The sequence below is a fragment of the Athene noctua genome, chromosome 1, assembly GCF_965140245.1.
Source record: "Athene noctua chromosome 1, bAthNoc1.hap1.1, whole genome shotgun sequence".
Lineage (NCBI taxonomy): Eukaryota > Metazoa > Chordata > Aves > Strigiformes > Strigidae > Athene > Athene noctua.
Window position 1 is genome coordinate 246,410,519 of NC_134037.1, and position 13,132 is coordinate 246,423,650.

A 13,132-nucleotide genomic window follows, 5' to 3' on the forward strand; every position below is an offset into this window, starting at 1 on the left:
TGAAGTTCTTAGCATCCTAAAATTATCTTGTCTTTCTCCCTTTCCTGCCTCATGTTTCTCTTTGCTGAACTTTAAAGTGATTTGTTCTGACAAGGTTCGATTGCAACATAATAACTGCTGCAAGAGCAGGTGCCCCCTTAGGGCTAAATTACCTTCTAGACTCAAAATTGCATCTTTGTAGGTGTGCTGATGATAAAACCTGGAGATTAATCTAGTTCTGCAAATTAAGTGCCTTGATACATTCCTCACTTGCTATGCTTATGAGGTGAGAAAAGATGAATCTGTGGGGGTGTCCACTTCAGTAATAAAGCTGTAGCTGGATTTAATGACAAATGCTTTGTTAATATCAGCTCAGCCTTTTTGTTCCTAAATTCCTTCAGAAGCTCAGAATGTCTGCAGACTAAGACTTTGTACTCAGTACTAGCAGATTAACTCTGAAATAAGCCAGTGATTTCAGTGGAGGCATAACATTTAAAATAAGAATTGTATTCAGTCTGTACTTCTTTACATAACATTCATGATGGGACCTTTTATTTGGCTATTTTTTTTTTTCAGCAGTTTCATGATTAGGGGCTACACAGGGTTTAGTTGAAAAGAACTATGGCAAAAATTGCCATCTGTTTTCTTCTAACAAAAACATTTTCTTAATAAAAGTGGGTTGAGGACACTTGTGGAATATGCCCTTTAAAGAGGTGATGGGGTGTTTCCTTTGGTTCTGCAGGCATTTTTTCATCTTTTGTGATGCTACTGGCATGCTATCAAAAATGTCCCATATCTGGGAAACACAAAACTGAACAGTCTACTTCAATTTTCACTCTTTTTTTCTAAATATATATAAACATTACAGGAAATTCCCATCTTAAAAAATGAGTCTTAGCCACTCTATTTGGCTGGAGTTGAGGGGAAAGGTTGACTTCTATAATATTTTGAAGTTTTGACATGGCCATTTTGATAGAACAGGGAGATAACACCAAGTCTTGAGAATATATTTTGCCTGAAAAGTTTTAAGTTCCCTTCCATAGTCTTGCTTATTTCTTCCTGTTAATAAGGAAGCAAGTAAATGCAATAAAATTAGAACTGGTCAGGACTTAAAAATACTTCAGTGACTGATTCCTAGTAAAAAGCTCTACTTTTTAATATGATTTTGTTTATTCACAAAGTTGTATGGCTGTATCTCAGAACAGTGTACATGTGCCTTAGGGGGGAAAAAAACACCAAACAAAAGCATTTGCTTTGGCTCTAACAGCTGTATATGTTTTTCAAGCTTTCAAAGACTTGCATCCAGTTCCTTGGTAACCATATTCCTTTTTTTCACCCATGGAAATAGTTTCATTTAAAAAGTTGTTGTCTGGATTGGTGTCTTTAACTCTGCCTAGTACCTTACAACCTATTTTATGTCATTATATGACATTATTTCACTGAAGTGAATACGTCTATGATTATCAATGGCTTTGATTTACAATGCCATGGACATGACCCAGCTACAGCCACATTATAACTAAAATAAATGCTGTCACTGTGGAACAACTTGTACTTGTCACAATAATTATAACTATGAATGAGATAAAAACATTAAGTGGCCAGAAGCAGGAATTGCAGCTAAGTGTCAGCTGTTAGATGACAACCTTATGTATCAGTGAAGGCATGTTTGGGTGACATGACACGAGAGAAGCGACATGAGCAGATATGTCCCATCTTGGATACAGGAAATCAGACAGCTTGCCCCAACCCTAATTGCAAAGCAGCTTAATTTGTTAGCTTGTCTATTGTGCAATTACCAACAGTTACAAAAACAAATTATAAAATGATAATGGTGGTTGAAATAAGAGATGGAACATAAGGTCTGCATAATACATACTTTGTGTACAAAATTTAAATTAGCAAATTATTACCACAGATGCAAATACTGATTCCCTTAGAATGAATCGTTAAGATCCATATTTGACACTTAAATAAACACACTCCTCTCCAAGTGATTTTACTACTTCCATCTTGAATAGCAGATATTAAAATTTGGTCCTGAGAGGTTGATACCACTGTGGTATCTGCTGTAGTACCAGAGACTAGATACCAAAGAGAAAAGCAAAGACGTGTCATTGGAAGGTCATCTTGTGTGAGATGATGGTCAGTGGTAAAGCCTTTGGGCTTCTCACTCAGCCAGGCCCTAGGCCAGTGTAACGTGTCTGCTTCTGCTGGGTAGGGTCATAAAAAGAAGCAATGTTCTCCTTAAGTCTTTCACCAGCAGGAATTCATTGGGCTGCATGACAAAACTTGCAAACAACCTTCCAGATTTTCAGTGGTGAAGGTGTCTGCTGGCCAGCCAAGTTTCAGTGTCAATGTAAGGCTAAGCCTCCTCAGATAGGTTAGTTGTTAAAACAAAAGGTAGAACGCCCTGCATCAAACCAGCTCCCAACACAGCAGTTCATTACTAGAATATCTTGACTACCGTTTTTCAGATGTTTTGATCAGGCTGTTTCCTGCGTGTCCATGAAGAGGAGGGAGGGAGAATCCCCCTTCCATATAATTTTTTGCACATAAGGTCTGTCCTCCCTCATCGCCATACTCGTGAAAGGAAATATCCAGCTGAAGAGTCCTGGACCTGGGCTCCCTGACACCCTCCCCAGAGCTGAGGCTTGTGCAGGTGCTGACAACTGCAGGAGCATGGCCCTGAAGGACACCTAATTGAGCCTCACACAGCTGTGGTATTTCAGAAAGGAAAGGGACAAATCCCTCCAGAGACATACCATATTTTGCTGTTTAACTTGATCAAAGCTGAGACTATATATATGCATGCAATAAAGGCAACTTGGAATGCTCAGTGTTGCTACTGGAACCCTTATATTTTTATTGAAATCTGGTATTTTAATAATGCATGAAAAATACTTTTTGGAGTTAGATAAATTTAATTTTAAATGACAGACCAATTTAACAACAGACATAAAAATTATTACTTCAGACTTTTATTTTAATTTCACCAAATATTTTAAATATCTGTGAATTGGATTCATTTAATGACCACAAAATTCTTTCAATTCCATTTCTAGCAAAGACTTTAAAAGGTAATCTAACATACTTGTTGGAAAAATAAATACAATTCATGTCCATTAAGGTAACCTATCCTATTATTCAAATACTAACCAAAAAATGAACAAATTTGTTTTAGACCATACAATTAGTAAAATTACCATGCAGTCATTTTAGATGATGTAAGGTCTGCTTTTGTAAACATTATTAATAGATGAGTATGTGCATGTTGAGTCATATGCATAAATATTCCCAGACAGAGTGGCTAGCTGCTAGGCTTGTAGACTAGGTCCATGTATAACTTTTCATGTTAGGGACGTGGTATGGGCAGAACTATACTTCTATCCTTGCTGATGGCATAAATCTTAATTGAATTAGAGGATAAAGTAAAGGTGTGTTGCATACCATTTAAGATGCCAAAAAATTAAGCAATTCCTCAAGGTGATTTTTTTTTTTTCCTAGTTCTCCTTTCCAAAATGCCTTGTCCAATAAATGCCCCTTGGATTATACATTTAGCTTTAATAAAAGTAGACTAACACACAACTGGGTCTTCACTGACTAATGCTTTATGTCTTTGCAGGTGTACTGAAAAAGAAAAGAAGCATTGGCCTGGAAATCCTTACTTTCAAAAGCAATTCTAGGATTGATTCCTCAGATAGGGCAATGAAAGTTTAAAATCTGTTTTTTAATGAAGAGCTGTATTTCGGCGTTACTGCTGGAAGATAAACCTTTTTATCTTGCAGTTATGGCATTCTTATCGTTATCTTTATAACCTACCTCTTATAGAACAGCGTAATTTAAGTTGATACGGCTATCTGAAAGCTCTCTTTATTGCCTGTAGTTCTTTCTGTAGTTTCAATTTCATGGCTAAAAAGAATACGATCTCTAACTACACTTTTGTTTTTACTGCCCTGTTTTATCAGACAAACTGCAATTTTACACCTTGTTAAGGAAGCAAGGTGAGAAGAAAACCACATTATACTGTTGACAAGGAAGATAAGACTATTATTTACCTTGACATTTTTGAGCAATAATATTCATCATGTAACGGGATAAGAGATAAGCATGTCCTACGGTGATAATGCACAAACTGAAAGAACTTTCTTCCACATGCTATCAACACTAGTAAAGAAACCATGCCCTAGTGCAGTAATTCTACATTTGAACCAGTTCACAATGGACTATTTTGGAAGAAAAGCAAGCCTCTCATTCAGTCAACTAAAGTGAACACATTTTATCTGTGCACTGCACCGAATTGTAGACAATTTCTTTAGTTGACTGAATGAAATGGGGTTTGGTTTTCCGTGGTGGTTTTTTTCATTTCCCTTGGATCTTACTCTGACCTGCAGGAAAAGGCCATCTGAACAGGGAAGAGTACATTGCATACTAATGCTGGCTGGTCAGTGGAACTGTGTATCTGCAGAGGCTGCAAGACACTTCAGAAGTTTAATGTACTGCAAAATACTCTGTTTCAAGCCAGGATGTTCTCTGTGATGAGAACAACAGAGAGGAAGGAAGAATTAGCCACTGTCATGTCTTCCTTGGAGCAAAATCGCATAAACAAAGCTGGAATTGAAATTTTAGCCCATGGGAGGAAATTGAACATACCTTTAATAGCCTGAGATGTTTCAGGTTCTGTGGTAATAACTGCAAGAGAAATGTCTGAAATGCACAAATGCATAAAATCATCACAGACTAAACTCATTAAATGCCTCTAGAAGACACAATTAAACTCAATCTTATATAATTCAATTTAATCTCATCACAGTTTGTATTATGTAGTCGTCTAGTTTATTGGAATTTTGTCCAAACAAATTAAAAAAAAAAAAAAAAGGCACCGAGGCTCCCACAGATTATCTGGGAGATTATTCCTTGTTGTTTGCCAGGCTACTCTCTTCTTCCTCCCCTTCTCCCCACCTCCGATTAATCCTAAAATGTTATTATTATTCTTTCTGAAACAGGTTTAATTGAAAATTTCTCTTAGTTATTCCCCCAACCTTTCTTTCTTTATCAGACAGCCAGAGGGCGAGGTATATTAATAGCAGCTGCATGACTCAGAGTTGGTAGCTCAAGTGGATCCCTTTGCACCGAGCTTTGCTGTTCGGCCTCCCTGGCTCTCTTGCCACTGAGGTCAGGGAGCACCTTCACTTTCTTGCAAACAGAAACAAACTGCAAAAAGCACAGAGGGGGGTGGGACTGCCCCAACCTCTCTGTCCTTCAGACTGATTCTTCTTGCTCTGTTTTATTCTCCATCCCCACTGGGATTGTGCATGAATGAAAATATGTACATGAAAAAGTGTGATCCCACCCCTCAATGTGACTCCTTCCCCGACCTGAGCGATAAAGAAGCGGCGAGGGTCGCATCGCTGCGATGAGATGGAAGAAGGGGACAGGCTCAGCGCCCCGCACTCACACTGCATTCCGTGCTCTTCCTCTGACGGCTTCCCTCACCTAAGAGCCACCACAGCCCGACCTTCCCAGCCCCCGGCTCACCACAGCCCGCGCCCCGTTCCCGCCCGCTGCCTCCCCCGGCCGCGGCACCGCAGGGCCGTGCCCCTATCTGCCGGAACACCCGGGCTCCCGCCGCGCCTACCGCACCCACCGGGCCCCCTGATACACGCGCGCCTTTTTCTCCCCAGAAAAAGAGGAGGGCGCGTTATTTCTTGGCGGGGCTTTGAATGGAAAACACCCGCGCTGCCAGCTCCTCTGGCTTCATCTCCTCCGGCCTGCCCTTCCCCGGCTGCGGTGTCGGAAGGGCTCTTTCTCCTCTTCTGGCTGACGAGAAAGTTTTTCGAGGGCGGCTTCACCGCCGAGCGGCTGTTACCGGCAGACACGCGCGGGCAGGGCTGGGCTCGGGTCATCTCCGCGGGGCACTCGCCTCTCCGAGCACCGGCTCAGCCCGAGCGTGCGGAACGCGGCGAAGCCCCGCGCGGAAGGGCCGCAGAGCGGTGCCGGCTCTGGCGGTGCCGGGGGCCGCCGTGCCCCGGCCTCCGCCTCAGAGGGTGGGCGCGCTCGCCGCCGTCCCCTCACGGCAGCTCGGTCCCGCGGCAACAGCCGCGGCCGCCGCCCGCTGCCGGCCACAGCGCCGCCGCCTCCCCAGGGCCGCGCACGGCTCCTTCCGCACCCGCGGGCCGCTCGCGCGCCGCCAGCCCCCGCGCCCCTCCGCCAGCGCCGCGCTACGGGCAGCGGCTTCGCGCCGCCTGCCGCGCATGCCGGGCCGCGCCGCGCATGCCCAGTGCGGGCGCAGGAGCAACATCTGATAGGGGGGAAAATCTGAACGGTGGCGGCCGCCGCCATATTGCGGAGCTGTCAGCGGCGGCTGCGCTGGGCGCCTCGTCCCCGGCGGCGCGGCGAGCAGCACGGGGCGGCCCCGCGGCGCCTCCTGCGCCGCTGCGAGGGGGGAGCTGCGCGGCGGCGGCGGGGGACGGACGGACGGACGGACGGACGCCGCCCTGCCCTGCCCTGCCCTGCCCCACGAGGAGCGGAGAGCGCCGCGCCCAGCACCCTACCCCGGGGTCTCGTCCCTCCCCTCCGCCCGACGCCGCGGAGCGCCCACCCCGCTCGCGGGGGAGCGGAGCCCCAGGTGAGGTGGGGTAGCGGCCGCGCCGCCGCCCAGGCCGCGGTGGCCCCGCGGTGCGCGGAGGCGAGGGGAGCGCGGGCGGCTGTCAGCGGGCGCGGGGGCGGGGTCTCCCCGGCCGCGGCGCCCCGGAGGGCAGCGCGGGCGCGGCGGGCCGCGGGGGCCGGTGCCCCGCCGCGTTGGCGGCAGCCGGGGGCGGGAGCCCGCCCGCAGCCCTCGGCGGCACCGGCACGCAGCGGGGCGACTTGTTGCGGCGGCGACGCGGCGTTGCGACGCGCCGCGCGGGTCCAGGGCGCAGCGCCCGCCGCCGCCTGGGAGGGGGCCCGGCTCGGCCACCCCACCGCCGCGGAGGGGCGGCGGGCGGGCGCTTTGTCGGGGAAGCCCCGGGAGCGCGCCCTCGGCGTGCCCGTGCCGCGCAGCCCCCTCTGCATTATTCATGTCCCCGAGCGTCGTGGCTCTTGAGGTTACCCTAGACATGTGGCAGTCGGGTCGGCCAGCTGACTGTGGCGGTGTGGAAGAATAATAAGGAATTACTTCATAAACAAGTGCTGTGAAGCATCTGTTGCTGTCTATTGTTTTCAACAAATGCACATTTTTAGAGTCCTTAAATACTGACCGACGTAATGGGCACAGTGGTTCTGAATGAGCCTTTGTGCATTGTTTTGTTGAATGGATTAATGTTTTGTACAAGTCGTGGGCATTTGTAATTAACCTTGATGCTTAAAGTCTAGCGCAGATAAGGGGTTTTAGTTTCAATGTTGTGGAACTCACTTCTGTCACTTTTCTTAATGCGGATTTGAAACAAATAACTTTTTGGATTCTATGCCAACACAACTAAGCCATCACTTGTACGGGGCTATTAAGCTCTCTTTCCCAGTCTATGTAACAACCTAGACAGGTATTTCGTGTTCCTCTTTATGGTACGGGCTTTTAAAAAGATTCATTTTTAAAAGTGAGTTATGGGAGTTGCAGTTCTGAGTTTTAATTAATTCTGTCTTTGTGACTGGTTTGTGTCAGGCCCCAGACGTCTCCCTGCATTTTACTCTGTTTTGTTTTCACCAGAGATGCTTGTCATCATGTTTATGTCACAGAATTGTTTTGAGGATGTATCTGCCTGCGCAGCACTTCACATATTCAGAAGACTGTAGAAATACCATTGTTGCTGTCAGCTTTTATATAGTGCATTGGCACAATGCTGCTGGGCAATGCGTGTTGTAAGGGAAGACATGGAGTTGGCATACAGTAACGTTATGGCTGCTGTGATGAGGTAGTTTTTTGATCGTTAAAGATAAGAGACAAGTAGTAACTGTTTATTGCATTACAAGACTTGCCTCTATTGATCTATTGATTTCGCATAAGAGGAACTGTGAGAAAAATAAACTACAAGTCAGTGTAGTGTTCCCAGATAAGCAACCTCCCAGCAAATGGCACTTGCAAGGCAGTGGCATATTTCCAAGCTTTATGCCGAAGTGACACAGCTCTTCTATCAGGTTGGGAGACTAGAGAGCAAAAGTACAACAAACAGCTTCAGGAAACACACTGAAAATGACATGGTGTAACATGTCAGGAGCTGTCCAGAGAGTTTTTCTTGATTGCTGGCTGGATGAAACGGTGTAAAATTGTTTGTAGAGATGACAAAAAGAGTTCTGGTCTGACTATTTCTACTGTTGCAGTAGAGAGCATTGCAGTGCTTGATGATAGTAGAACTGCCAGTAAAAAGTTGGTTCACAGAAAATTGGGTGAAGCCATAGAATGCGAATATGGATCCATCTACAAGATGCAAAAATAGGGAGGTAAGAAGCGGAGGGGTTATGGTATTAGAAAGCAGTTCCTGGTAAAGTAAGTTACTTTAGCCATTGCCCAGGATAGGTATATGGCCTTTCTTCTTCAACAATCTTGCTCTGCTTTTTGAGAAGGGGTACTTATGCTGGCAGAGGCGAAGAGGGAAGTTGTTTAAGGTACTGCTTCTTTCTGTGGGGTGTGTTTAATACATCAAAGCTGTCCTATCGCTTTGTATAGCATCAGGAGTCTGTGGGAGTAGAGGAAAGGGAGGATTTTCAGGTCTGTAAATGTAAACAAAGCTTTATACAAACTTCTAAAGAAAGTCCTGATTGTTGAAAGATACTGATCCATTAAAGCAGCACTCATTGTGTCTTGCATGCTCAGCAAGTTTAGTCCAGAGTTGAAGGGGCCTAGGTAAACTCTTTTCTTTCAAAATTGAAGGGCTGTATCTGTGGGCTAACTTTACCAGTAAGCTAATTCGTAGCTCTGCTTTAAATTTAATTTTTTTTCCTTTCTGCTTTAGACATTTATTAATCACTCCGTGAAATAAAACCTTCAAGTCATGTAGTACAAGGAAAAACAAATATTACATTGGCCCAAAAAGGGAGTTGTTAATCTTTACACTAGAACATTTCGATTTAAAAACTCTAGCAAGTGTGTGTGGAGACTGATGTGAGTGGCCAGTTCATGTTCGTAAGTTTCCTTTATTTTATGGAACTAGTTCTAAGACACTTAACAGCATAATTCAGAAAATATAATACCTGGTTTTGAAATGGGATATACCCAGAATTTTGGTTATGTCATGATCCTTTGATAACTTTATTTTTAGAGAAAAGTTTGTTTCACTTTGAAACAACAGACTACCTGCATCAGTCACGTTCTTTTATTTCCATTTTTGCTTGTATGTCAGATGTACATGGGAAGACTGGCCATGCTATCATTGTAGGACCCTTAAAAAAATTAAGAGTTACTTCAAATAGTGCAATTGTGAGTACTTTGAAGCTAAAATTTGAAGTTAAGGTTACTAAACTTAATAAATATTATCTATATGTAAATTGTATAGCACATCTGTAGCATACAGTTTATTCACTGGTAAAACTGCAAGTATTGCACGAATATTCTTTGGCTGGTCTGTGTTGCTTTTTGTTTAACTACTGTCTTGGCAACTTCCAAGTTTTCATTTGTACTTCTGAAGTTCTCAGGAACTCCAGTTTAGAAGAAACGCTTCACTCTTCAAATATAATTAACTGAATACATTTAATACATAATAACTGTACAGGTTAGGCTTGCTGTCTCTCTGAAAAAATAACTGCAATATATCTCAGGTGTTTCAGGGAAGGGAGGATTGAGGGAAACGGTGGGTTTAAGAAGGTAAAGATACTTAGAGGAAAAAAAACCACCCAGTTGTCATGTAAAGCTCTGCATGTGATCTCTACCACTAGTCAAATCCAAATTATTACATGTTAGTTATAAATTTCAGCTCTTTATTTTTCTTATTTTCCTTTTTTATGAGATAGATGGCTTGTTTTGAATCCCCCCCCTTGGTTTGGTTACATCACAGACAATTGTGTAGACAACCTCTGTCCTGTCCTCCTGAAAAAGATGAATGCAAAAGTAAAGTCTGTGGTGAATGTGCTTGTTTATTGGACTGCAGCAAGTGTGTCATTAGGGAGATGTTAGTCTAAAGGATGATTGCCCTCCAGGCATTCACAGGCTGCTGTGGAATAGAGGTGGTGTTGTAGAAAGCTGAGACCAGTTAGTCAGGTACAGTGGCCTCTAAGTTGCCTTTTGCTGCCTCCCCAAAGATCTAAAACTTGTAGGGATTACCAAAAATGGGATGATACAAGACTTTGAAAAGGAAAAAGTATATTCATTTTAAATGAGTTCCTGTAAGCAAGTTAGTTACATTGCTGTGGCTAAAGCTCTGTGGTCCTGCCATCCGTATGTAGGAAAATAGACGATGAACCTCTCGCTAGAGCTTTGGGGCACACTGCTGAAGAGACAGACTGCTTCTGAGAGACGGTCCGAAGCTGTCAGATAGGGATCCTGCTTTTGCCGGTTGGTTCTCTGCCAGCTAGGCGTCCTGCTCCCGCCTTCTGCCTCCTGTCCCATCCTCACCTGACCTCAGACCCGTGGCTGTGTGTATGAATGTTGCTTTTGAAAACAGCTGCTGCATAAATTATTTGACAGAATTTTGGCATCAAGCATTTTATGCACCATCGTTTTCTGAAGAAAGCTTTCTTTGTCATCTTTCAACAATTGCTCTATTTGTTGGCTTCTGTGGCATAACTGGAAACATGGATAATACTGGTTTAAAAATCCTAACTGCCTTGTATTGAAATTAATTGAAATCACAGTTCTTCATTTCAAGATAATTCTTGAAGTTCTGGATGTTTTTTTGTTTGTTTGTGATGTGGAGCCTGCTGATATTTTGGTGGTTTCGTCCAGAGTCCAGATTACTGCATATGCTGTGAAGGTCTTGGAGTGTTGTAGCAGTAGGAACTCTGCAGAGTCACAACCCTGCTAATCCTGGCTTGGAAGAGGCACCTTTGGAAATAGAAATACCGAAGTGATGAGTCTTTATATCCAGTAGGTCACAAGCTGGTTTCAGAATGCAGGAAGCGACAGGAATATCATTCCCAATCCCAGTTGGCTGTTGTTTTTTTTTTTTTCCTCTACTGGCAATGCCATTTCACGTGAGTGTTAAGTAATGAATTTTTTCAAAGGCAAAAATTTCATAAAACTACTATGGTTGTATCCACTAAATATAAATTTATTGGAAATGCATAAATAGCAGAAATGAGCTCCCACTCCAGTAATAATAGTGGAGATGCACAATGTTTTGCCTGTCAGTGATTTGTGGTTTCTTTTGGACAAATATTTTCCTTATATTTGTTTTGGTTTTAATGTTAGCTGGTGCCAATAATTGGGAAAGATAGGGTGTTATTTTCTAATCAGTGCTTATTTGATTTCAATTTTTGCACAGTTTTAAGGTTTGTGAACTTGATTTTTATATACATAGATGCTGTGCTTTTGTGTGACTATATTGTTTTGAAATTGCATAACATTTTGAGTGTGAATATATATAGACATATGCTGCTTTTTTCATTATATATAAAATGGAAACAGTGGTCCGTGAATTTAAGTTGTAGACCCTATCAGTTGAGTTTGATTATTTTTTCGTATAATGTGGCACAAGGTCTTTACAATGGAAACAAGTTCAGCATAGTTGGCTCTAAAGTTTTAAAATGTCTGTATTTTTTTAAAGAAATGATAGAATTTTTTTTTGTACTCTAGTAAAAGATATTGCAGCAAACAGTTCATAAAAAATGCCTGGGCTATTATTTGTTTTGCAGGGTTTTTTTTATGTTGCTCATGTACTGCGATAATTTATCAGACCCATGAGATCTGTGGGGCTGACAGTGAGACTTCATTTTATATTGAGTTTTGCACAAGAGGATTCTTACTTCTAGCTGATGGCTTTGTTTTATTGCATATGAACAGTAAACGGTAATTCTGTAAACTCATTTAAATTATATGTCTACCAATTGAGATTTGACGACAGAATTATCCTATAAAACTTTGTAGTCATGTTCCTGATTTTAATAATTACCTTAAGGTTTTAAAATATGTTTCAAATCAGTAATTTAGGGTTGGTTGATAATAGTTTAACAAAATGTTTGGGTAAAACCCAAAGCAAGAAGCTGGGACATACATTTTATCATTGCAAATTCTTCCATAAGTATGAGGGTATGACGGTCATTTTAGGAAGTGATAGACATGGTCTCTCTTAGAAAGACCTTAGAAAGTAATCAGTTGATAACACAGATCTCTGCCCTGTGCCATAGGCTCTTGTTTGTCTCCTGGAGACTGGACTGACTTATCAGTCATCCTACCATACCCCTTCTTTTCAATGGTAATATAAATATATGCACATAAAAATTAGTTGTGCTACTTTCTATTCCTTTTAGTACTGTTAAGTTGGCACCCTTATAAAATGGTGGATGGGAATCTAATTTAGCTTTTGCATCGTTAATTAACTGAGCTTAACTCTTGGGCTTCAGTCTGCCTCCAACTTTGCAAGCGATGAGCCTCTACTGTCAAAAAGATGAACACAGGGACTACTACAGCTCAGAATCCTGCTTACTGTTAGCAGATATTAGAGCCACTCTTTTCAGAATTTTTCTGAGGAGTACATTAGGGAAAGGGGGGGGAAGAGGGGGCAATCTCTTCTGTGAAATGTTGAATTTTATCAAAAGCCGGTCTTGCAAGCACCCAAAAAACTTTTCCTCCCTCCTCTCCTCCCAAAAGCTTTTGTGGTTAAAAAAAAGGGGGGGATGGGAGGAAATTGCAGAAAAGTGTATTCATATTTTCAAGACTATGTTGAACAATATCTTAAAATAGTAGTCTTACCGATACTGTCCAATACTGTAGAATACCTTCTATAATTAAAAAAAAAAATCTACTGGAATGTAATTGTCTTTATGGTAAGCAAATGTAGTATTATACCTTTATAGTTGTACTACATTTAATTATATCATAATGATGATAACTTAAACGTACTCTTTTAATTTTTTCAGACTGATTTTTCATTAGACAAAGTTTGCTCCATATTTGCATTAGATCTCTCTTTCTGTAATCTTTAGTCTTAATATTCATTTTTCTTCATGAGCCGACAACATTGATGCTTTTTAAATGTCATTTTCATCTTTTATCTCTTTTTTCAAGTCCCTTTCTTTTCAAGTATAT

The 13,132-nt window shown here is 42.5% G+C and overlaps 1 protein-coding gene across 1 annotated transcript in view; it reads left to right on the forward strand.

The window, feature by feature from the left end:
• Positions 1-6,280: 6,280 nt before the first annotated feature.
• RDX (radixin) overlaps positions 6,281-13,132 on the forward strand; it is a 50,231-nt gene continuing 43,379 nt past the window's right edge. Inside the window, exon 1 of the mRNA XM_074915908.1 lies at positions 6,281-6,607. The gene's annotated coding sequence lies outside the window, so the exon portion shown is untranslated. The remainder of the gene's footprint in view (positions 6,608-13,132) is intronic.